Here is a 26,550-nt window from a genome sequence, read left to right on the forward strand (position 1 = left end):
CCTGCAGGAGAAAGCAAGCAAGAGCATGACTGTATAATTTAAGGGGAAGAGCACTCACTCAAGAAGAGGGAAAAAAAAAAAGTGAATTCTAGTTCCTGCCCCAATGCCTACTTAAGATAAAAATATACAGACAGTCATTAGGGCAGGGCCTGGAAATAAAGAGTTTTAGGAAGGGTGGCAGCTGTTCCAGGAAATATGTGTTCATGAATTTGGTAAAGCAGAGCATGAGTAAGCAAGCTAAAGTAGGCAAGACATCTTTAGCAAAGGAGATTATTATTAGTCTTTTAAGGAAGCTATTTCATGAACAGTGTGATAAGGCTGGAATGTCACGGCTATTCTGATTCGGATGACAAAAATCCCTATATATCCAGATAGTAAGTTGACTCAAGCCCTAGTTCAGCAAAGATTTTCTGATGTAATTTGCCCCACTGGTAATCAATTACATATTTGCATGAAGTCTTTTTTTCTACTTTCCACTAGTAACATCAGAAATTTCCAAACAAGCTCTGGGTTCAAACACTGGGTCACTGCAAAACAAACAGAACTTACCAAAGCACGCCATATGAACCAGCACCAAAACTATGGATTGGGTGGACCTAAGTAAATTACGGGTTATGAATGGAAGCCTACCTGTAATAATGCTATTTCAGATTAAGGAAATTCAATTTGGTGAGACCAGAGCTTAAGCTGGAGAAATGTTGCGTCTTTTTAGAGAATATGAAAAAGAATATAGCATCATGAGAATATATGCAACCTTGAGTCATGTGTCAAAGGCAGCCTCATCAACATGTTTAGCAAGCATGCAAATATACCCAACATAAGTCACATTCAATTTTTTTTGACCATATAATGTATGGCTTACTTAAATACTAGCCCCTAAGACTGATTTCTACATTGAAAACCATCAACCTGTTTCAGGCAAAATATACTTCAAAAGGATGGAAAATCCCTGTTCATCTGGGAGATCCTGTTCCTGCACACGCTTCCTGCACTCCAGACTCTCTCGCACAAGCCCACTGCTACTCCGAGTGGAACATCTGTTTCCACAGTAGGGGTTGAAAAGAGAGGCAGTTTTAACAGTAGCAGAAGGAGTTGTATATGGAAATGTATTGATATACACAATACGTAATATCAATATTTATTAGCTACCAGTATATTAAGCTTGGTATGACTTTTATGGTAGTCCAAAACAGTCATACTGCCAAATCACTAATATTAAACTTGTGTTAAGATGATACGGTTATTTTCTGTTTGCAGGATCTAAATATATAAAGTAACTGAACAAGAATAGCTCAGGTTTCACAAATTTGCTCAGATTATTATGCCTGGCAGGTTCTTGAGACATCTTCTCCCCTGGCCTGAGAAACTCCAGATCATTAGTAAAGAGAATATGCATAAATCACAGGTGGGAGAGTACAGTGTAGGGAGAGTCAAACCATTTCACCTATTTGAATGTGGTCAGAGGACACGGCAGCAAGGGGAGCAGTTATTCAGAGAAGTGAGACAGCAGGTGGCCACCAAAACAACAGAGTAATTCTCAGGGGTAATCGTATTTTCTGCTGAGCTGTAAACATCAGTCATGTGGGTATTTCCACACGCCTACACTTTGATCCTGACCCCAGACACACTTAGTGGTAAGCTGAACTTTCTGATGGGACCACTCATGAGTTCAGCTCGGCAAACACCTATGCGTTTGCAGGATTAGTCTTTGTATCCGAACTGGACTCACCAGGTCTGTTTTGTTGATATTGCCAGTCCTTGTGGCTGATATTCTTTTACCTTCATCACAAGAGAAAAGTTCTCCCCTGTCCCAGTGCCTCTAATCTGCTGGTCAGGTGGTTTTTAGATACGTTGTAGCCATAAGCAAACCTATTAATGATAAAGTACTACTGCACTGGCTATTCACATTGAGTAAAAAAAATGCAGAGAAAAGCAATTTAACAGCAAAAATCAGAAGACTTGAGAATTTGTTTCAACTTTTTTATTCAAAGACATTGAATAAAGACATTGGTGTTCCTGACTTAAAAGAGAAGGTCAACGTGAAAACATGTCTATCAAATTTAGTGGTGAAAAGTGATTATACCACAAATACATTAAAAGAAAACATTCTGTGTGAGTTGTTTAGAGAACCTATACAAATGTTCTGTAGCCAGGCTGAGACAGCTTAGGAAAAAAAGAAAACCGCACAAGTACCCCTTCAGTAATTTTAAAAGTAGTTTCCTCTCTTTATTCAGGCACATCCTGGGAGTGGCTCCTCTGTATAATGGCATTTTCAACTAGAGAGAAGGCCTGGCAAAACTGCGGTTACTCTTCAGCTAGATGTTTTGCTATAGAGCAGAAATACGCTCATTCAGAGAACTGTAAGGCTGCCCTGATCACTTCCTCAGAGTAAACGAAAAGGATTTAACAGCAAGGCTGTCAGTGATACCAGTATGCACGGAGCTTCTGCAGAGAGACAGCAACGGTCACGCTGTTACCAAATCTCCGCTACCATGTAATGAAAAAAATTCCAGGATGAACAATTTCCGTTAGGTATTGGACTTTCTGGAGATGCGTCAATGGTAAATGCAAGGGCTGAGCACTTCCCCAAAGAAAGCATGCTGAAATTTAATTCATGTACTTCATGCCTATGCAAAACTGCCTCAACTTACATAAACATAATGGAGGTGGGTATATTCAAAAAGCTGAGCACGTGTTTCTGTGAGATCAGGATATTATAAAATAATATAAGAGAGTGGTGGTACAGATGTTGTGTCTCCTGCTCAAGTGGAAAACCAGTGTGTGCCTGCAATGGTGTCCCGTGACTGGTGCTGCAGTAACAGATGTTGCAGTTGGAATTCACCAGAAAAGCCATAAAGTGAGGAGAGCCTAAAGACTGCAATACTCTTATTTCTCTAAGTACACTGTCTGTGTTTACCAGTAAGTATCCCTAGGAAAATGGGTTGGTGATAACGATTGAAACAACTGCACCCTTGAGAATCTTGTAATGTTGATCAAGTTTTCTTTATTTTGCAGATAGAGGATTTTGAGGTCTATCCATGAGTCTTGAATTTCATTCAAAATAAGAAATAGTAATGACCAGAAGCTGTAAATTCAGTAGGGTTGTTTTCCTGAAATTTGGCAGATCCTTTATTGTATATGACCTTAATAATCAATAGTATAGTGGCACAAACCGGGGCTCTCCTCACCACATTTCTTTGAGACAATTCAGTGACCACTGTGACAATGCATTTTCAGACATATATTACCTGAAGGAGATCTCAGCACTGCAGTTATCTAATTTTCATCATGCAATCATCGCTAGTTCCCTTTTTTACTGCACTCTATTCCCAGGGATGCCTGTGTTTGCACAAGAGGCACATATAGCTGGCTTGTAATCCAGCTGATGCAGAACCATGTGGCTTTACATCAGTCTTCTGCACCAATCCTCGCACAGTGGTTGGGATAGAGATAGGGAAGAAGAAGGTACAGCAGAAATGGTCTGAGCTCCTACCTATTTTCTGGTGGATTTAGGGTTTAACTTAAGTTCAAAGCACGGTCCTTCAACAGTCCTTTCCATCTGACTGGGCAGTTTGCTTACCAGAGAATATTAATCACAAACATCAAATACAGTGTCTGTAAACGAGCACCCCGTGGCACAGTCTTACCCAAAAACGAAAAATTCCTACAATTCTGAAGAATAAGAGAGCTATTCTGGGTCAGAATAAAAAAGCAACAGTGGACCAGTTATTCTCCCTGTGCTATGTGAGATGGAGACCTGGACGGGCCTGAGGGTCCCCACTGCAGCCAAGATTCCTGGGGGGACCAGGGGCTCCTGAGCGCAAAGCCAGGCACCTCAGGGCCCCACAGGTCTGTTGCATTTGTGGCCTCATGTGCCATCTGCGTGGGAGGGCTGCAGCGTAACCACAGCCTGATAGTACTCGAGCTCTTGGTTCAAAGGCAGTCTACCTTCGTAGACACGAACAGGCAGGAAGCCAGGCAGACTTCTGGTTTTGTGAACAATTGAAACTGATTGACACTTTCCTATAAAATTTCCAGCTAACCGTCAAAGCCATAAACTATAGTTTAATAGAAAAATAAAAGTCTTTGGGGAGAAATAAACAAAGTTTCTCTTTCTTACATGAGAAATCTTTGGATCGGGATTATTCTCCCCATCTTTAAAGGAGGGACCACATGATTCACTAAACCTGTCAGTGTTTACCCTTGGTCCTGTTCTGAAATTTGGGGTTTTTTGACTTGATACACACCTTCCTCAACAGGACCTCACTGCTCTCTACCTCTGCCCCTCTTTAACCTTCCCCAAAGCACCTGGCATCCCTCAGTCTCATCACATATGAAGCTCCATCACCCATTCATTTGCTCCCATTCCTCCTAAGTCTTCCTCAAAAACACCTAATTCATCTCTATATAAATAATTGATCAAAAGTTCCTTTATATATATGCTATACTCCAATTCTTGCATTTTAAAGCAAAACTTCAGATCGTAAGAGACAAAAATTATCACATGGGCAAATCAATCTTTCATAAAGCAAAAACATAAGAAATGCAAGTATCCAAAAATAAATTGAATTAAAAAGCTGGAGATATTTAGGAGACTCGCTCCCTGTTTTTAGGAAGGATTTTTTCAATATTCACAATCTTATTATGCATTATTACCCCGAATGACTCGATTATCTCTTAATCACTGCATCTCCACTGTCTTCCTGTATTTTTCTGCTTCTACCTTTTTCTTTCCAAAAAATCTCTTCATTCGCTCCCGAAAAGTAAGCAGTCACAACAACTTTCTTCAGATTGACCACACTATTTTGAGGCAGTACCTCTGTCAGTTCATTAAATGAGTACCTTTAAGCCGAAGACTGAAATTTCTCTATACTCAACTTGCATCATTACCTATTGACTAGCTCTACAGAGAAAAGAAAACATATTCATCATAAACAATCTCTTCACACCGTCATTCGAGTAAATAAGCACCATTTTCCCTCCCCGGCTAGCATGAGGACAAAACACCATACCTGTCTTGTTCCCGCAAGAGCAAAACCAAAACTATTGTTAATCACAGGTCAGAAAAATATAGGCATTCTGAGCATGAATGACTGCTTATCAATGAGGTGACAAAAATACGCCTCACCCTTAAGTGTTTTTATGAAAGTTCTAGGACGAAAGTGGCAGTTTAGAAAAAAAAATAAAAACAGGGAAAATCACTTACTGTACTTGGTTCTGCAGAGGTATTCAACACAAACATCACCCTTCCTTGTCCAGCTGCCAAGTGCTAAAGCATGAAATGAGCAGCTGTTTCCTTCAAGCCGGGGGCTGTGTGTCTTAACTAGTCACATGCCCCTCCTGATAAATCTCACTGCTGTGCCAGGAGGTTAGAATCTGAAGATCTTTATTCCCCTTATTAGAAAATCCTTTTCATAACAGCAGCCTTTGCTAAAGCATTTGACTGGAACGTGGTGCTATGTGCTCCATAACTTCTTTTTTTTTTTTTTTTTCAAATGACTAACACCAAACAGTAGATAAGCCTTAATCGACTGTAGGGGCAGCACAAATGGAAAGTTAAACATATCCCTGTTGATCGCTTCAGGTTTGTTTCTGACTTCACAATTTGCTGTGTTTAAATTTAGGAACTCAAACCATCAGCAACAGGACAATTTAATAAGCTGTGATGATCATAGCGTCTTTAAGACCAGGCAACTCTTGGTCATGCAAACAACTGGGGATTAGTTGTACTTAATGGGCAACAGCACTACCTTTTGTCTTTGGATCGTAGAGTGATGAGTGCCTTATTAATACTGGAGATCATTTTAATTTTGGTATCCAGCATTTTTACAGCACGGATTATGGGTCTGCACTGTGCCAGACATTGTCTAGTCAGATTGTGACAGCCCTTTTGAGGTGGGGACTATCAGTCTAAACAGAGAGAGAAAAATGGGAAACAAAAGCATCCTTATCCCCATGTTCCCAGATGTAGGACAAATGAAGGAGAAACACTGAAGTCAGGAAATGAACAGATTCTGATAGCATTTTCCAGGGTGATATTGAAATTCAATTGAGACTCTGTGCCTAATTCCCTTTAGCTTGGTTACATATTTAAAGCTATTTAGGCATTTAAGGACAAAGGCATACTGTTAAGGGGATTTTGAGGGTGAGATGTGAAACATAATTTTCTGAAATGCTAAATTCCCATCCCACTTATAGGATATACTGTGCTGAAACTCTGGCGGTACTTTAAATTCAAAAGACTGACAACACACAGGCAATTGCTATGCTTCAGTATAGCATGTGTTTGGTTGTGGTATTTTATTGTTTGGTAAGCAATCCAGATCTTGCAAGATTGCACAGTCTCATTGGATTATAAAGAGCATTACAGGGCATTTTTCTGAAATACAACCTGCACTAATAGTACTGCAACTGAGATTTGAACAAATGTAAGGAATTGCTCAGATGGGTGCCTGTTAAAATTATTAAATTACAATAGCATATCTGGCACGTTTGTCAGGAACTGATGAAAGCCTGCAAATCACTGAGGATGAGGGCTGCAGCAAAAAAAAGGGTAACTCAGGTTGTTTCCTCTGACCTTACCCAGCTCTTCATATTATATAAACTCGCGCATGGTTACAAAACCATGCAGCCATCAGCGCTGCCAGCACAGCCTGGAGCAGGGAAGAAACCCTCGTGCTAATTACCCGTGCCTTTGGGGGGGGTCCCTCGTTTTCTGGCCATCGCAGGGCACCCGCTGCATTTCCTTGACAAGTTTTCACGGAAAAAAAAAAAAAAAAAAAACAAACAAAAAACACCTCACGCGTGACATGGACTCTCCCAGCCCAGCCAGACACAGGCCTACCCAGCTTGCCGGAGGGCCTCGCCGGCACCCTAGGAGGCGAAGGTGTCCCGGGAGTACCCGGTGCCGGAGCCCCGCTGAGGGGCCTGTCCGCCGGCGGCCCCAACCCCCGACCTTTCCCCGGTGACGGGGCTGGGTTTGGTGCCTCCTTTGTACCCGTCTGCCTCTGCGCCCACACCCTGGTAACGCGAGTAAACAACAAACAGGCGAGAAGGAAGCATCAGTTGAAAAGTCTCCTTCAGTTTATGGCCGGGGAGGCTCGACCCTGGTTTTCCCCGGGCAGCCTCCCTCCCCTCCCCGCGCCGGCGGCAGGGGCTGAGCCCGCGGGCGCGCGCCCCGCTGGCCGTTAGGGCCGTTAGGACCATTAGGACCCTCACAGGAGGGCCACCGCCACGCCCTCAGCAGTCGCGCTTCTCAGGGAGTTCGCCCTGTCGGCCAGGCATTACAAAGGGCACAAGCGCGCCTGGGGTGAAAGGCGACGAGGGACGGGAGCCCCTGGGTGTCACCCGGGTTGCCAACGGCGCTCGCCGCCGGCGATGGGGCCGAGAGGCGCTGCGGGGAGGCCCCACAGCAGCCCCCAGCGGCCTGAGGTCCCTGCTGCAGCCGCCTCAGACCCCTCACCTCGGAAGCCTAGGGTGCGGGTTCGTGCTCCAAACGCTTGAACGTTGTTACGGTGCCAGGCCTCTCCTCTGCATTGGTAAACGGGCTAAGTGCAGAGCAAGGAGGAATGCTTCTGGAACAGCACGTTAACGGCTAGGCAAACAGCGAATGTTTGCCACACCATTTTGTCTCAGTGCGCAGTCAGGCTTGGCAACATGTCAACAAGTGGCTCCTCTTGCCCGTCCTGGGACGCTGAGTTGAGGAGGCCTCCCCAAGCTTCCTTGGGAACTTTCATCGGGCCTTTAAAGAGAGCGTCCCTGTGCACGGGGCTCTGTGACCCTGGGGCCTTCTGAGCTGCTGAGGAGGCTTTAAAAGAGGAGTAGAGGAGATTGTAAAAACTATTAATTTAAAAATGGGAAATAGGCCCATGAGGAATGAGTTCATTTAAGTTTAGGGCACTGGCGGGATGATAATTTCAAAGAAGGGCTGAGAGCTGCTCCTGCAGAACTGAGTTAGAAGCTCCTGCAGACCCTAGCCACAGGTGCGTGCTCATAGAGCTGGGTGTAAAATACAAGGTCTCCTGCAGAGAAAGAAGAAAGCACTCTCTATGCTTTGGGCATGGCCCATTGACCAAATGAGTTATCTTTGATAAATGCCATTTTGTTTCCTCTAAAAGGCATTTTCATTTGAGATCAAGGGTAACAGAACTTTATTTGCAGCGTTAAATCCTACATTTCTTTACAAACTTTGTTACAAAATCACTCCCTGCTGATACTGAAGAAACCATGATTGAAATGTGTTCGACAAGAGTCTACCACAGATGCCATTAATATTACTTTGTTCATTTCTCTGATTATGCAATATCAATCGCACTCTTTTACTTTGATATCATTGATTAAATACTGGTAGTACCTGGGCCATTTGAAATAGCACACAGAACAGAGTCATCACTCTGCACTGAATAGCTGCCTATTTTTATTTGGCAGTCATGTTCCACATAGGAATAATTTGATGATAATGACTGAATGGCAGTATTCCACAAACAACTTGGGATGCACTCCCTAAAAAGAAAAGAAGCGTTTGTACTTTCTGAAATGAGTAGACAAATAAATGATTATTTATGGGTCAGGAAAAAATGCCATAAACTGATTGCGGTTTATGCAGAAAAAAGTTTATCAGTTCCTCATGCTAAACAGACAGACTTAAGTCATGAAACAGAACAGAGAAATAATTTGGGTACAATTCCTGAAAATAAAAGTCTCAAAAATTTTGTGAAGGGTTTCTTTTTTTCCTGTTCTTTCCTTTTGTTAAGAAATACCAGCACACAAAAAAGATCAGGTAGCCAATGCAGACACAATGAATATAATGTTGTGTTCTTATATCCATCAGATGGCATCTTCTGGATGACAAAAGTTTTGCTGTTTGTTACACAACAGTATATCTTCTCTTTCTGTTGAGAAAACGAACTCGAGACAGGATTGAAAAGGTTACGTTTTTCTCTGTGGATGCTGATGCCTCAAATAAGAACAAAGAAATGAACATAGATTTCTCAGGCATGCTATAAGAAATACTGAACAGAAACAACAAAAAAAGAGTACAGTTAGCACTGAATTGTGATACGCGTTGTTCCATGTAAGGTTAAAATTTTAATGTCAAATAGTATGGATAGCTTTCAGAAAAGTCGCAAAGAACTAAGGAATGGAACAGTTGCCCATTTTGGTTCAGTTTGACATCAGGAAGTTGTTTGCTTTTATTGATGCTGATAAAGGGATCCAGAGCCTCTCCTTACTGTAGGAGAGTCATTGTTTCATGGCTTGTTTTAAACTATTGTTTCTCTTATCTTTTGAGACATACTTGGCTATGTCTTGCTTATGTGTCATTTAATAAACTGTAGGTGCATTCATTTATAAATTGATCACTGATAAAGAGCTTATCTTTGTATCAGTGCTTTGATACTGTACAAAATTTTGGAATATAGAGTTATTTTCTGAATATGGCGATTATGGACAGCTGTTTTGTGGGTTGCCTGAAAGTCTTTTTCTGTTAATGTGTTCTTCTGGAGTTCACATAACAGGAGGTAAGATTCTCAGTGGACATAAATGTCAGGTTACCCTACCTGCAAGTCTGTGTTGCTACATTTGTTTCCTAAATGGTTGCATTATGATTTGACTGCAGCCTTTTAGAAAATGAGGATTCCATAACTAATAGCTGGTCTACCTCACTGCCTCAGATATTATATAGCTTTCACTATCAGCAGAAGTGAATGAAAGCAGACCATGGAAGCCTTCACTAGACAGGATGTTTTATAAATACCTAAGTGCGATTAAAAAGTCTGCTATAAATACTCCAACAGCTCTTACACTAAGCTGCCAGCTAAAGGGCGCCTGAAGGACATAATGGAAAGGAAATTTTGCTGAAAATATTTTATATAAGCCTTTGAACCTTACATTACTTTAAATCAGTTTTTAAACATCTATAGGCTATGTTAAGTTTCTAGCAATCTAAGTCAATTCCAGGTTCTTAAATATAATGCTCTAGGGGGCACAGGAGTACTGCAAATGCACTGTGTACCTCCCCTTTCACACCTAAGGGTACACCCAATAGTCTTGTTATGGTTAAGAAAGCAAGAGATGAGAAGATAAGGTATCATCAAATTAGGTCATCCTTAGGTATGACCCTTGAAATCAGTCAGTCCTTTATATCAGCAATTACACGTCGTAGGGGGAGGCCATAGCGATGCCTAGAGTTAAGGTTGCTGGTTGCTTTCCCTTGGAAAAAAAATGATTTTGAGTGATTTTAAGTATATGAGAATATAGTGATTTAAACTGAAATTTGATATGGTGTACCTGCCTGAAATTTGGAGTTCATGAATTAAGCTAAAATATCTGATAATTCCATTCTCAGAAATAATGGAGGGAAAAAGTTGCTGTGCTCTGTTAAACATTTCTTCCAGGTGTGGCATTGAAAAACAGTAACACTTCTAGGCTCTGACAGATCGATTGCCTCATGGCAGGCAGTGGGACATTTTTTTGATGACCTAGTAAACATTCAGCTTCTGACTAATGTTTTCACTTGCTCAGTAGAGATTTGGGTGTTTGTTACTGTGGCTGCTGAATTCTCTGGGGATTAAGCCGCTCTGCCAAAGGCCCATGCCCTCAGTGCTTCTCGTGCCATATTCCAAAGGGGCTCCTACCCATCCTCCCATCCATCTTCCCACCACTTTTGAATGGTTCTTAGTTTTCTCCTAAGTGCTTTGTCTGCAGTATGCCTGGAACAGAGGGGAATATGGAGAAGGGGTTACCGGAGTTAGGAGGAGGGAAGTGCAGTGAAGGTGCAAAACAGGTGGATAGGAATGGAATGGAATGGAATAGAATGGAATAGAATAGCATAATTTCAGTTGGAAAGGGCCATCATCTAGTCCAACTGTGAAGTGCAGGTGTGTAAGAGTAAAGGAGAGAGGATCCAGGAAGTAGAGAAGGGAGGTGGAACGATGAAGTTTGACGATAAGGGTGGGTTATATAAGAGTGGTGGGAACAGCATGACCAAATCACTTAAGGCAGCCTTTTCACTCATGTACATTACTAGTGGCTCCCTCTCCTTTTCCTTTTTTCCTCTTGATGTCCAGCTTGGAATCTGTGCTCTGGTTTGTGGAAATGCTGTGCACTCACAGCTGTAAATTAATGGTAATTGTGCCTTAACTCATGTAATGTTTTCTCTGAAGAAGTATAGGGAGATACTAGATTCTAGGGATTCTAATCCCTAGAATCCTTAATTAAGGATTCCTTAATTAGGACTATTTCCTTATTCCTAATTCCTTAATTAAGACTATTAAGGAATAGTCTTAATTTTTCTGTACCTTTGGTCCTCAGATTTAGAAAAGGAATGACAATGACTAATGGGGTGAATGAAAACCTCAAACCTACTCAAACAAAAAACAAATCCACAAAACCAACTCTCTTCTTCCCTTATTCCCTCCCTCCCAAGGCCTACATTATTCACAGTGAAGCTGGCAATTTATAGTTCCTTCCTTATATCAACATATGTAAGAAATTTTAATCATTAAAATAGTTACTATTATTATGTTATTTCCTTATTGTAAGACTACAATGTTTTTTATTTCCAGTTCATTTTACTTGGTTTTGTTTCACAGAGAGAGGTCCTAATTCTTGGTTTTGTATTAGTCTTGTTGCAGGACATGTTTGTAAGTGGAAACACCTTGTCAAAACCTTGCAGTGTAAATTGAGCAGTAACTGGCGGTTCCAGTGACGAGGCTGTGGTACAAAGAGGGTTTTATTAAAAGTAATATTAAGACTCTCATCATCCTCAGTATTATTTAATTATTTTAGGTGATGTGTGGGTGAGCCAATAAATTTGTCTTTTATCCAGTGTATCATCTTAAAACATGGAACCGCATCAAAAACATCTCCTGATGTTCAGTCAGGAGACCAGGATGAGGAATTCCTTAAGTCATGAAAAGCACCAAGTGACCAATGCAGCATGAGGCATTTCAGTTTCAAGTTTCTCAGGGCTTTCAGCAACTTTTTCTTGTTTAATAAATTCTTGTTTGTTTGATGACAAGATTGCATGCTGCTTGTGAGTTTATCCATGATGCTTCTCCTTCAATACTGTGACTTCCATTTTTACAAAGGCAGCAGGAGTTCATGAAATAGCTGATCCAAAGCAACTGATAGATGAATGTTTATGTATTTCTCACATTGTCAGTTAATGAAATGGAATTTGTTTCTTTTAGAAAGAATTTGTAGGAGGATTTTTTTTTTCTTTCAGAAACAAATGAGAGATTTTATCTTGTAATCTTTGAAGTGCACAGATGGACTGACAAATATAAGTTGTTGTACACTGTGAATGCTAAAGGGTAGTGGCATTGCCTTTGCTAAGGGTGAAATTGTGCCATGCAGTCAAAGCAGGTGCTAAGGACTTCTTCTGTAGCAATCACAATATATTCATGATTGTTTAAAAAACCCAAAAAACAAAGCAACAAAAGCTCTTCACTGTCTTATTACCAACTAAATTGAATAGCTACATTCCAAAAGGTGGATATGCTCATTTCAGAAACAGAGCTTGAGGAGTGTGTCCCTGTAATTCTAGACATAGATGCAGTAGCACTACTAAGCATAAAAACAAATATGTCATAAAGGGTATTTTTTCCAATACTACCTTTATTGTGCTGAAGTTGAGGATTTCTAAACAAACTTGAGCATTTAGAAGAGATCTTTTTTTTTCTAGGTTTCTCCAGCCACCCTTGTTGTGGATGACCTGCTGAACAAGGATGGGGCATTGCTGCAATGTTGAATGTACAGCAGCTCTCAGTTTTTGTTGTCTTTTCTGCATCTGGTAAGTTTGAGTTAATCAGCAGTTCCTTTACCATTTAAAAATGTTTTTTTTCCACAATTGATGCAAATGAGTACAAGTGAACAAGAGTATGACATCACCACTTTTTTCAGAGTTCTTCATTACATTCTCTCTCAGACATGAAATGGAATGATAGTTGGACAAAAAGTTTTCAAGTCAATAAACATATGTTTTATAATGCATTTATTTCTGTTTCACAGAAAGTGGCTTTCTGGGACTTGTGTATTTTAATTATCTCTCCTATTGTAGGTTCAACTACTTCCAGCTTTGTCTTGTATAAATCACCTCTGAGTATGCTTTTCACTCAAAACGTATGTCAGAGAGAATGTTATTCTGCCAATTTTGCATTATACATAAGTAGTGAAAAATGTTTTTTCTGTTTTGTTAATTTTGACGTACATGTTGCCACCACTGATGTCACAGTGGTTTTTGGTTCAGTAAGTAAGTCTCTTGTCAGTGAGGCAGCACTAGCTGGTACTGAGTATCAACCTGAAGCAATGCATCCCATCTTGCAGCTTGACATATTCCATTTGCACTGACTTTACAAAAGCGGAAGCAATAGAGTCTAGTAACAGACCCAGAAAAGAGAAAAAAACCAAGCCTGTTTCCTTCTTCTCCCTAGGAAAAAACTGAACATTTTTTACAGTTTCTGTCAAAATATTAAAAAATAATGCAGCACTCCCTTGTAAACACTAGCACGTTAAGCTTGTGCTTGCACTATAAAATGAGGCATGGATCACAAATGCCTAACCTGGCAGGCAAGGTCTCTGCTAAGTCCAATACACAACATGTTTATCAGTCGGACTAAGTTATCCAGCAACCTATCTGTTGCGTTGCATGCAAACATCTTGTGGTCCATGCTTCCAAACTTACTGTGAGATGCCTGAATTTGGATCCATTTGTGCCTTTTATGTACTCTATGAAGTACCCAGTGCAAAGACAAGTACCTTTGCTTCCATGCTCATTAGTTCTGAGGACATTTGCTTATTATAGCCACAACAGTTCATATTTTTGTATACCAGAGCACCTTGGGGCCAAGGTCTCTGTATACATAACTCTGCTGGATTTATTACACTTGTTTGAATCTGGACCTTTCTCTGCTGCTAATGTTCCAGTTTCATGTTTCTTAATAGTATGAGGACACTATCCTGCATTTTTATCTTATTTCTGCTTTTAATTATTGCTTAAGACAGTTAGTTACCCTCCTACTTTAGTAAAATAGATGTGAATGAATAGAATAGAGCTATAATAGGATGATGTGCTGTGTCCAGAATTCCATATAGGCTGTGTTGCAGTATAAAACCACAGCATTATGTGAAGGCAGTATGGAGGTTCCTTGTTTTAAGAGAGAAAGAAGAGACTAGCCATGACAGGGAGGAAGGTCAAGCAGCTTGGAAGAATTCAGTATTAGTCCACTCTCCTCCCTTGCCTCTTCCCATTTCTGAAATTATAAAGAATACTTTGTGATTCAGTTGAGATTGAATGCGATTTCAGTTTTCCTTTCCCTTTAATAATGAGTCAGCTGATCTTTGAAGATGTATCTTTGTCTCCAGCCTCCCAAGATAATTGTGGTACGGTAATAATTCAAAATAGCAATAAAACACTTTATGGTATTGTGTTGGAAAAATAAAATATGTTAGGATATAAAGGTTTCTAAGAATGCTGAGCTATCTAAACGGAGAAGCTGGTACACGTTAATTTTTGTTTTCTCTAACTAAAATAACCTACAGCTTCATAATGTAAACTATCATGAATTAATTGGGACAATGCCAGACCTGTTAGCTTGACAAAACATTAAATTCCCCCCAGATTGAGTTGTGCATATGGTTGAATTGTGTTGGTAGAGTAGACTACTCACACTGCATTGTATCGTACCATCACTGCTCTGTCTGTTTACTACCTTTGTGCTATCTTGACCAAGTGGCATAACTTCTTTACAATACTGGCAACAGATGGGCCAATTTGCATTTCCATATTTCTGGAGGTGTATGATCCTGCATGATAGAACTATTACAGCAGGGCTATATTTTGCATTGTGCAGTTGCTTGCACCCACGCACTCTGTTTGGGAACCACTGCAATAAACTGGTCTGCAACCATTACTAAAAAGGTGGCTGAGGAGGGTCATTTCAGAGATGATATCCAGTGCAGATATAAGAGCAAATTGCTGAAATGAGTTTACAGAAGAGCTGAGGACTGAAACATGCTTGTGTGCTTGCCATTTTCCCGTGTTGTCAAGAGTTTGGACAGGTTTCTCCTTCCCCTAAAGTACCTCTCTGCTTTCCAGGAAGTACTGTGCTAAGTAACAAGAAGACTGCCAACCCTGAAACTCAGTGGAAATAGGAAGAAGATAAAGACAAGAATACTCTCAAAGCCAATGTGTCTTTTTTGTGCTAACCCAAGACATGAAGATGCCCGCATGGTTATTGAACTTGCAGGCTCCTTGGAGGAGTCTTTAGCCAGTGTGTCCTATTGTATTTTTGATTAAATTTTGCTATGAACAAGCATTGGTAATATTATGTCATATAGTGGAGTTTTACTTTGTTCTAGGTGTTCTGTGAATACTGTCACTTGGGATGCTTATCAGCTTTAGGCTCTTAGTTGCATAAAGGATGGGCCATCCCATTTCCCCAGCTGTGTTTTCAAAGAAGCCCTGGAGGCTGTGCGTTACAGCTCCTCTGTTCTGCTGCAATGTGGGAGATCCTTTGTAGTCAAAGGAATCTTTGAATCCTGGGAACAGAATATGAATTGTGGGCAAGGTGGACTTGTACTCCAAGACAGTCTTTCTTGTTCCCCCTCCCTTTGTGTTTTGTTATGACCGTATGCTGTTTCCTTCCACAGTACTGTTGTGTGTTCATGTAATATAAAACCACTGTTACTAGCCATGACAGGGAGGAAGGTCAAGCAGATCCTTGTAAAGGAGGCCTCAGGTCAGGTCTCCCACTTTTTCTTTTGTCTTCTGTTCAAATAATAAGTCTTTTTAAACTGCCTATGTGTTCAAGTGATGATAAGAGATTTGACGATTTCATTTTTGTTGTATGTCCCCATTTGGTTAACTCTTCTATGTCTCATCTGCTTCTGAACGGTGGCTCCTTGTTTTGTACCACAATTTGCACAAGGTCTGTGGGAAATGAGAGAACTGAAGGCAAAAGATACAGCTGAACTTTGGCATGAAGATTAACTTGTAAAGCAGCTTTTTCATTCACCCTTGCTTATGCAACAGTACTTATCTAGTCCACTAGAAGAGTGGGAAAGCAACCAAAGTAAAGTTAATGGGTTTTTCTGATAGCCCATAGACTTCTGGGAGAAACAGTCTCTCTTCCATACAGACATTGACCTTCACCCTCGTGTAGTAAGCTGGTACAAAGCCTGTGCAACATTTAATTCCTGTTTGAGCTAAGGGATTTGTGTCAGCTTGAACAGTTCTCACTGTAGTGAGTTGCTACTCATGCATGTAGAACATCATGATCTTCCCCTTAAACTTTTATCCTGAACATACTATATCCATATGTTCTGTTGTAAGCAGGCAAGCTTTTGGGTTTTGGACAAGAGGAATGGTAAAATTAGCATGCTGTGTTTGAAGTCAGACTAGATGATCTAATGACTCTGTCTGGCTTTAAATTTTATCAGCCTGTTGAAATAATTTTGCCTGAAATCAATGGGACTTCTCATATGCTTAAATTTAAGCACCTGTATAAACATTTGTACTAGTCAGGATGTTATTCAGCACAAAGTTATAAGCTGGGTTTTTTAGACATTATCAAAGAAATTATTTTTTAGCACTGACATTTCTGTTGTAAGTGTTGAGCAGCCTACTTCTTTTTGTAGAAGCAGAGTTTTTGACAGATTTTGATGCTGTCCGATTCTGAACTTTGATAGTGTGTTTTAGCTGGGTTTCTTTTTATGTTCCCTCTCCCCCAGTTCTGCTTTTTGAGTGAGACTACTGTAGACTGTACATGTGTTCTCAAAAAATCTTGCTTTGACTGCCCCAAGTAGACACACTGGTACTTCTAAGTCTGCTTTTTAATGTTAGTGGGCTTGACTGTGACTTGGAGCACAAAGCTCCCTTGTGAGAGTATCTGGTATAGTGGAATAGGGGGTTAGGGAGAAATTAAGATACTTGGACTGGAGCAATTGCATGAGGAATAATAAATCCTACTAAACTTGAGCTAGCTTTGCATGAAAGCATGGCATGGTTTGTCTGTCACCCAAAGTGCCTTATTTTTTAAGTCATGTGATTTTTCTTTTAAGTCAATCAGCTTTCCTGGAACTAGAAACCCATGGTGCTCACACAGTAGTGACAGTTGACTGAAGTATTTATTTGACAGCCCTAGATTTCTTTATGTCTCCTGGCAAAATAATGTCAGGGTAGGAGGCATGTGAACCTCTGCTTCTTTCTGCTATATCAAGTTATCCTATTTAATTTTTAGCTTGGAGTCTTAATAATTGCAACCCTGTTAGTACTTGTGAACACTCAAAAGTGTTTATATACAAAGAATCTCCTGCAGAGTGGTTAGACCCTAGCAGGTAGTAAGATTTTGTAAGGTGCAAGGGTGTAAATTTCATTCTAAGGCCTTCTGGAATGATTGTATCTTAAGGACAAAACTCTCAGTTTGCAAACTTTGAAGTCATGAACTTATGGACTCTTGCAGTTTTGAAACAAATCTTTTTATATGTTGGGTTTTTTTTCCCCTAAAACTGCTACTTCTGTGATTATGTGACTATGTAAGGCAGTTTTCTGTTTTTTAAACTACAGTTACTAACTCTTGCAGATACAGAGGCAAGCTTGAAAACTATGGCCATAAGTTCTCGGAGACAGAAAACCTAACAGTAAATTCTAAACCAGGTTTTTTGTGAGACAATCTGACATTTTTGGAAACAGCATAGTATGTTTTGAGCAGCGCTAGCCATACTGCTGACACATTTTCCCCGATTCTGAGTTGCTTTGAGCCTGTCCTAGATGCTAAAATGGGAGAAGGGATTGAAGAAAGAGTAGGGTAGCTTTGAGCTACTGTCATGTTCCCTATACAGCATACTGTAAGAAACAGGAACTAGTTGAGTGGAATACGTTGTCCTTCAGAACAAAAAACTCTGTTCTCAGTGGCATGAGCAACTCTCTTGGCTTCAGTGGGTTTGTGTCCGTGCTTCTCATCAGAATTTGTTCTGTTAATTCATCATTAAGGAAATGAATTTATTAAGAGTATTAATTACACAATTCTAAGAGCCATCTATAATATCTTTTCCAGAAATAAATGCGAAAGTGCATCAGTATGTTATTTTATCACCTCCTCCAGTACAATTACATTGTAACTATGGCTGATTTGCAAATATCTTCTTACAGCTAAGCAATGGTCTCTATTTTTCTACATTCATGCAGTGATACTGAGCTTCAAATAATGTTGTGGTGAGTGTTGCAGACCTGAATAAATCTGAATGATCCAGTGTTTGCTGTTCAGTTGTATTGCAATAGCTGTGCAACTGACATCTCATGGAAACGATTGCATTTGTTTAACCGCAGAAATTTCAATGCTTTGCTTGGGTATTTAGCCGCAGTTTTGCCTCCATTCATTCCCTCCATCCTATGAGTTTTACAAAGGCTTATCTGGTGTAACGGTGGTTACAGAGTTTAATCTTATATTTTTTACAGTTAGACCCCTCTTTTTGTTTCTGCTCAGTCTTCGTGCACGGGAATCAGTTACTGAAATTGAAAGCAAGGAACGTTACCTGAATGAGATCACGCTATGCTAGTTACTCAAATTGCAGTCTTAAAGAGCTTTTTCTTGCAAGTATCTGTACAGGCTTCTATTTTTACTCCCATTACAAGTGTTTTATTCTTCACAAGACCAGGCTTATAACCTCTTGGAAATGAGAATTACTGTAAATAACTGAGTACTTTGAAATCAGACAAAGAAAAGCCTAATCCCTCTATAAGCATTGACTAACATCTGCTTCATTGGAATTGTGCTTGGCACCTCCGTGGATCAGATTTTCATCTGACTGCTGCTGTTTACAATTATCCTATCACAGCTTTTCACCTACATGGATGACATCCTGCCTTGCTATCTTCACAATAACAGACTCTAAACATAATAGGATCCTATGGGGATACAGTAGAATAACAACACATCACACTTCCTTTTTACTCACCAGCAACTTTTTACAATAAACTACTAATCCTAAGCAACAGCGGAATAACAAATGAATAATCTGAATGGCATATGCATAAAGGCAATGTCTTAATGCAAGTGAGACTAATACAAAGGTTATTCTCATAGGTGGTTCAAAAAAGATGAAAATTACAGGATGAAATCCTGAATCTAGTATTCTACAGCTTCTAGTCTCCTGCCTTCAAATCACAACAGCATTTCCTTTGTTAGAAGAGCAACATACATGTTGGAAATCGAAGAAATCAAACACAATCTTAAAATAACTTCATTTTTCCTTTTTAAAAGTTTGTCTTATTGCTGTTAATTCAATGAATTAATAGTGTCTGTACACTGATATGTCTTAAAATGGAGCTTTTTACACATGCAGTCATAATAGTATAACTCTGTGTATAGTATCTGAAAATAAGCAGATTAAAAATTTCCACTCACATTCTACTGTCAGTTTAAATTAGACCTCAGAATGGCAACTATGTGGTATTGCAATGCAAAACCACAATGAATAATACATGTCGGTATAGAGTATATTTTTATGCACATACACACAAATTACCTGCCATAATAAATTCTCCCTCCCTCTCTCTGTCTCTAAATCTATATATTTAACCTAATGCAGAGTTGGCTTCATTATTTTTCTTTGGGCATATAGTTACCATTGACATTTCTCTAGTACTTAATCGCAAATTATAAGATGAACATGACACAGGTGAGGAAAACAGCAAAGTTATCTGATGGATATATGGCAAAGGCTTCTTTTACTTAAGGAAAGTTCTGAAGTATCTGTAATTGAATTCAGATTTCTTTATCTAAAATCAGGCATCCTGCCAAACCTTTATCTAAAAATCAGATACAGTTCCTTCTCCAAAGCTCATTCTGTTTTCATTTACCAATCTGGACACATCTGAAAACAGAGAATGCATCAAGCAGAAATGCCAGAAGGAGACACTTACCTTAATTTGATAGGTATCTAACTTTCAGCACACTCCTCTTTTTTAAAGAGTTGTCACGGTGTTGAGATGCTGAGGTTATTTGCTGCCCGACAGTGTCCTGTACATGACTCCCATGCTCAGCAGCCCTGGTAGGGCCCTGGAGAGAGAAGCAGGATTGTGCTCTGTTCACTCCCAGCAGCTTGACTGAGGCTGGGGCTCTTTTGAGCTCAATTAGTTCTAGATTGTTTGGCTAAATGGCAGCCACACTTCCTTCTATTCTTTCCCAACTTAGTTTTCCTGCCTCCAGTGGTGCTTTTTCCTTTCTTTGGACTATAAATAGGCCTGCCACAACACAGTCTATAGCAGTAAGGAAGGCAGGAAATGCATTTAAACAAAGGAAAGATCTTAGTTTTTTTGCCCTCCCCCACCAATATAAGTAAAAGAATTTGATTAAGATTGCTCTGCAGACACAGTTCTCTTGTGTGAGGAAAACACTTGTTCAAAAACATGCTAGGCTGTCATCTTCTGTACTTTACAAAAAAATGAGGAGACACAGTAGCACTAGGCCTTTTGACTTTAGTCTCTTGAGTAATTAATTATCACTTCCCTTAAGTATTTAATTTTGATTAAATTTTTGAAATTGTTTGCTACTGGAGAGTTGGAACAAAGATTTTTCTTTGGCTTAGAAAAGAGGACAAAGATGGCCAACATGTTTTAGGATGGCAAAATATGTGTTATAGGAGGTGCAGATCTTTCATGCTTAAGAATGATGTTTAAAGTCTGTGAATCATCATTTGATCTGTGTACTTTCTTCCTCAGTGAAACTCACCCTGCAGCCTCAAGCCAGAGACTAAGAGGTTGGAAGTGTTTAAGAAAACCAAGTGTATTTATATGCAGAATTTGCAGAATTGTTGTGCATGTATTCAATGAGGACGACTGTGCAGGTCTTGAAGAGCAACTATGTTAAAATCCTCAAATATGTTTTATGAATTAATTTGAGATGAAGAATTATTTTGATGGGCTTTGGGTCAGTTTTTTTGATCAGAAGCTTTCCAATTTTAATTATCTTCAGCTTAGTGGTTTTAAAAATACACAGCAAGCTTCCGAGGCCCTGTCAAGCTTAAAAAAAGTATTAACCATTTTCACATTATACTCAATTAAGTTAGTAATACAGTACTGTACTTACCTGGCTCTTTATCTCTTCTCCCTACTCCCACTTTTCTGCTGTCTGAGGTACATGCCTTTTCTTCAATTTATACAAACTAGGTAAGTTGCTGTAAAAAAGCTTCCTGCTGGTCTTTACAGTGGTAGTTTCATGTTAGAATAGCAGTGTGCTTATTGAAGATAGGTAAGACTATAATGCATGGTTTGGGATTGGTGATTATTTTAGCAGGAAGGTAGAGAAGTAAAGGATAAATGTTACTATGTGGACAAGTAATTTTTCTTCTGTTTAAGAATTGTACGTGAAATATACATATACAAGTCCTGCTGACAGTGGTGGGAGTTAAGGACCTGTGGCATTTGAGAAATTTGGAAAATGTTAAACCTTTTGTTTCAGTCATATTATGTAGGCAATGATCATGACTGTTAGCTGGTATGGTGTTTTATGTGTGAATTAGCAAATCTGTTTTAGCTTTGGATAGACTAGATGATGTCAGAGCAGTTTATGTAAAAATGAAGAGCATCTTCAGGAAAGTGCCTGCCTTGTTGAGAACTTTGCAAAGATCCTGTTTCATATAACAAGAACGTGATTGTTTATGAAAAAACTGAGAGACATATAAGTGGTGGTGAATAAAAATTTTTGTTGATTTCTTGAAAATTAACAATAACTCAAGACCAAGGTTTTCGTTGAAAGAACTTTTTTATAAAGTTCAACCAAAATGGAATGCTCCAGGCGAAACTCCTCTCAAAATCAATAATTTAATTTATAGAAGGACCTGAAAGTTACTATATTTATGATATTTTTTCTTGCATTAATGTTGGTAATTAGCAGATGGGTTTAAGTCTTAGAAAGATGTTGATCTTTGCAGATCACGCACTACAAATCTGACAGAGAGGACTGTAACTCTTTGTAGTGAAGAGTGGATCAAATGCTGACTTCAGCTGAAGCATGGAACCAGTTTTAGCTGAGAAGATTCTGTCGTGGAGATGACTGAAGGCAAGCTGCAGTCTTTCTGGCTTTTTCAGACCTTAGACCAAGTCTGAAAGGACTCGCAATGTGTAAAAGTTGATTGAATTCATTATTATGGAATAGCTTTGGAATAGGCCTGACTAGCCCTGTTTCTGCAAAGTTGATCTCCATAATATAACAGCACTGAAATGCAAAGCTGCTTAGCAGTATTTCACTTGTGCATACCTTTATTCAAATGTAGTTTAGTTTAAATCTTAAATCTGCTCAGTGAGTTGCTAGTGGTTAGACTTGTATTTGCATCACACATTCTCTGTGCACTGTGGTGCAGCTAGCACCAAGCACTGCCAGAGCCCTGGAGAGGCTTAGTCTTGAAGAGCTGCTTGCCTTGTATCAGCACGGTGCCAGTCAAGCCCAATTGCAGGATTCTGCTTGCACTGATTTTGCTGGTAGATACACGCACATCTTTTCTCAGTGTCATTCAAAACAGCTCCAAATATTAAAATCAGAATGCAAAGTTAAAGCAAGATTTCTCTGTCATTCCAACTTTGCACACTGGAAGAAATTCTCCCCCAGTGTGCAAACTTTTTCACTCCCACTTTACCCTTGCAGTCTTGAGGAGAGTCTGTCTTGAGCGAAGTCTTCAGAGTTTCCACTTCAGAGTTTCTTTTGGGGGTCGAGGAAGTAGCTGGTGGAGCCACAAGAGAGCTTACAAGTAGGGTGAGAAAGAGTTGCTTAAGGCAGATGCTTGTAAGGTGCAGTTAAATTTTTCTGAGTCAAAGCAGAAGAGATGTATTTTCTCTGACAGCCCCATGTTTACTCACCTTTTTTATGCATTAGCCTCTAGGACAAACAATGGCTGCATGAGCAGATGCAGAGTAACACTGTGGTGCCCAGAACTCGTGGAGATGTTTTTGGTCCCCTGGAATCCAAAGCATCTTGTCTTCATGGTTCATTTACATGCTGTGCCCGGAAAATACATGCATGTGTGCATGTGTTACGGATGTAAGCAAACTCACTCTTTCCAGTGAGTTCCTGTGCACAAAGTCAGCTTGTTCATGTAAAGAGAATTGTGAATTCTTCACCACAGAAAACGTAGACTGAGCTATCCCATAGCAGCATGACAAAACCACTGCTTTTTGCTGGATACCTCAAAGGGGATTCGCACAAATAATTTCGATTTCTACCAATAAGCCACAAAACACGAGTCTAGATGCATTGATATGGTTTCCCCCCTAGTGCTGATTACTGACTTAGTTCTAGCTCTGCATCTGGCTTTTCACAATTAGAAGGGTAACAATGGTATTCAAATTCTCGCGAAATTTGAGTATGGAGCTTTTCAGAACAGATTCCAAAATAAAAAGCTGAACTACCTGAGCCTTCTCCTCTGCTTTTATGCTGGCTTTCCCTTCTGCTGCTGAGCAGCATTGTGTTACACCACTCTTTCCACTGACATCAGTGGGAATAGGTTTGACATATAGTCAGCATGAGCAGGGCAGCACACTCTAGTTTGTCGTGCCTATAATTCATTAAATAGCTTGAATTCTTTATAGTGTTTTTTCTGTCCCTCTTCTCAGTTGTCTCCTTCTTGCCTTCACATTTCATTGCCTCAGGGAATATGTTGCAAGCTATTACGTAACTTTCCCTGGTAAAGCTATACTGAGGAAGAAACAATAAACAGGTTTTTTTATCTGGTATAGCTGTTGTTTAGTCTACCTGACTTAACACCATAGAAATTACTTGTCTCAGTAGTACTGAGTAAATTATACGGACGCAGACATTCCTTTTGATTTCTGATCCTGTTAAACACAGATGGTCTTTCTGAACTGCAGTGCAGGCTGTGGGCCAGATCCCTAGCTTCTACAAATTGGTGTTGCTTCATGAACTTCAGTGGAGCGACACTGATTTGAGCTGTCTGGGGAATCTGGCCAATTGGTTTTAATGGACCTGTGCCAGTTTATAGCAGCCGAGGATCTGTGAGTTTAAGGGCCTTCCTAATTGTAGCTTATATTCACTGTATAGAAAATGTATTGTTTTCCTCCCCTCGGCCACTCAAGCAAATCATCAAAACATAGAAATATCGCAACAGATCTGCCACTAACGGTGATCTTAAAAAAAGAAGTCAGGCAAAAAAATGCACGTCAGACTCAAGCTGTGAGTCAACATATGTGTAGAAGATAGCATGCTGGTTATCTGCCCTGTGTGTTTGTGGCGTCATGAGGTTAGCATCGTTGTGGTCTGTAATCCCTCATGCCATAAACTATCTCTGTGTGTTTTAGACTGGTTGTGTGGTAATGAAGGGAGACCATGAGTAGACATTTAATTTGTTTTTCACCTTCTTGCTTACCAAAAAACAACGTGTATTTTTTTCCTCTGTACCTTAAACAAAGAACACACATTAGACCTGATGGCAACATAATAGTGAAGATTAAAGTTAAAGCTTCATTTACAAAATGGTAAAGTTCTTAAGGCCCAAACATTCTGCATATCCCCGTCTTTTCCCTGTGATTGATTTCTGTACAAACGACTGGGAGTTTAAAGCTTTTAGGGACATGGTGACAGCAGGAAACATTATCTCTGTGGTATTGATGAGGAAATAGAGTAATTTGCCAAAGGTCTCACAGGAAGTAATACTTTTATCTGGGAAGCTTATTCTGTTGGTTATTTCTGCTTTTCATCTTCCCCCCCCTCTTGTATTTTACTTGTCTCCTATTCCCTTTTCAGTCACATCTTTGTATTCAAGCTTCTTTGCATTCTACTTCTGTCCTGCCCAGGGTGTGCATAATTTAGTCTAGTAGAGTTGATCTTTGCTTCCAGCCTGCTCATGATTTCATCTTATGTTCCCACTTGTAAAATTTTCTTGCAAGCACCCTTTTGTTTTCTCCCTGACTTGTGAGAAGCTGCTATTAACAACTGCAACATTACCTCACTGTTCTTCTGTTCTCTCCTTTGTCCCACCATCCTCCAAAAATGTCAACACTGTTGCTGCATGGTCGCAGGTAGTGTTTGTTCCAGGAAAGTAAAAGGGGATACTTAAAATTTCAACAGGTTCTTGAACTGTCAGCAATTATCTCCAACAATTTCTTCTTCTGGTGCTGCCCATCTTTGTGGGTGGCATCCCTGCTCTCCTGGCTGCTCAGGATGCCATGTCGGAAGTCCCCATTCCTGACTGCATCCTCTTGTTCATACAGGGTGGGCAGGTGCTGTTACTATTACTACCATTAGCTCATCATTTCCTTGCATTTTTTTTCTGCCTGTATGCATCTTATTTTCTTGTTTTATGCCTCTGTTGAGAGAAAGCCTTTTTTTACAGCAATTGCCACAACAAGGTGCCTGTTTTGACTCCCGTGCACTTTGACTCAAAGGTGTTAGTAATGGATAGAAGACCTCAGGCATTATAGTCCTGCACTTCAGCCTTTAGATGTTTGATCTTTTCTACTCTCATATTTATTTTAATCTGTGTCCTTTAGAATTGAACTTTCCAAGAAAAAAGTGAGAAAATATACAGCAGTGACAAATTGTTTCCTCCTTTGTGTATAATGTACTAATAGAAGAGCAATAGTGTGTTTTACAGGTAATGCATGTCTAGCAAAAAAACTTCCCTATAGGAATCTGTTAACTTTTGTCGGGTTTGCTAGGAGCTGGGTGCACACCATTCTACTTATTCCTCATAGCAAGGTGTAGATTAGGAAAGAAAATATTTAAAAATGGTGAAAATCCCTCTGCTTTTTGTTAGGCTGATGGAGTTAGGTTCTCATTTACACTAGTTTCCCCTATCTATAGTTCATTGACCAAGATGAGTTACTTTACCCATATGTCAGTGTGAATTTATTCTCCTGTAGTTTCATTTGCTACTATTCCAAGGGGCTTCCGTTTGCTGACCAAACATTTCTGGATTTCAAGGTGTTGCTTTCCTGTATCTGCCAGAACTGGGGAGACAGGTTAAGCTGTGCTAAACACTGTTGCATCAACTTATGGAAGACACTGTAGTCCAAGCCCCTTTGCTGCCATTTGAGGTAGGGCAGTCTGTAGTGAATGGCTTTTTGGGGTATAGCTACACAGTTCTCTGTTGGAGTCTGAGTCATACTGACAAACATGTGCTCTTCTGCTGGAGTGGTGAATTGAACACCATAAATCATACCAGAACATGCACCCCTTAGAAAAGTGCACATGCACTGGGAGGGGAGGCAACTGATTTGCCCTGCTGCAAGGTGACATCTCTTCAGTGCCAAATCTCTGTTGGTTGCACCTGTCTTGAGAGCAGCTGACTGCCACAGCCTCCTTTTCTAAAAGGAAGAGGAAGAGTTGCTCCTTCATGGTTCCTGTCAGGTGCTGTGATAGCATGTCACCTCCTGGCTGACAATAATCTGGCCTTTGGAAGGCCCCAGGGGACAGGAATAGCAGTGTGCACAGTGAGGCTACCTCACCATGAGGTTTCTCCAGTGACTTCAAAGGGACAAGGATCACACGGTGGATATCTGTTTTGTTGTGTTGGGAAGATGAGTGTCTGTTTTTGTGG

At 40.0% G+C, this 26,550-nt stretch overlaps 1 protein-coding gene across 1 annotated transcript in view; it reads right to left on the reverse strand.

Moving 5' to 3' along the window:
• Nucleotides 1-20,117, reverse strand: part of RASGRP3 (RAS guanyl releasing protein 3) — a 65,302-nt gene extending 45,185 nt beyond the window's left edge. Inside the window, exon 1 of the mRNA XM_054196718.1 lies at nucleotides 19,925-20,117. The gene's annotated coding sequence lies outside the window, so the exon portion shown is untranslated. The remainder of the gene's footprint in view (nucleotides 1-19,924) is intronic.
• Between the last annotated feature and the right edge of the window lie 6,433 nt (nucleotides 20,118-26,550).

Source organism: Rissa tridactyla, chromosome 3, assembly GCF_028500815.1.
Source record: "Rissa tridactyla isolate bRisTri1 chromosome 3, bRisTri1.patW.cur.20221130, whole genome shotgun sequence".
Classification (NCBI taxonomy): domain Eukaryota; kingdom Metazoa; phylum Chordata; class Aves; order Charadriiformes; family Laridae; genus Rissa; species Rissa tridactyla.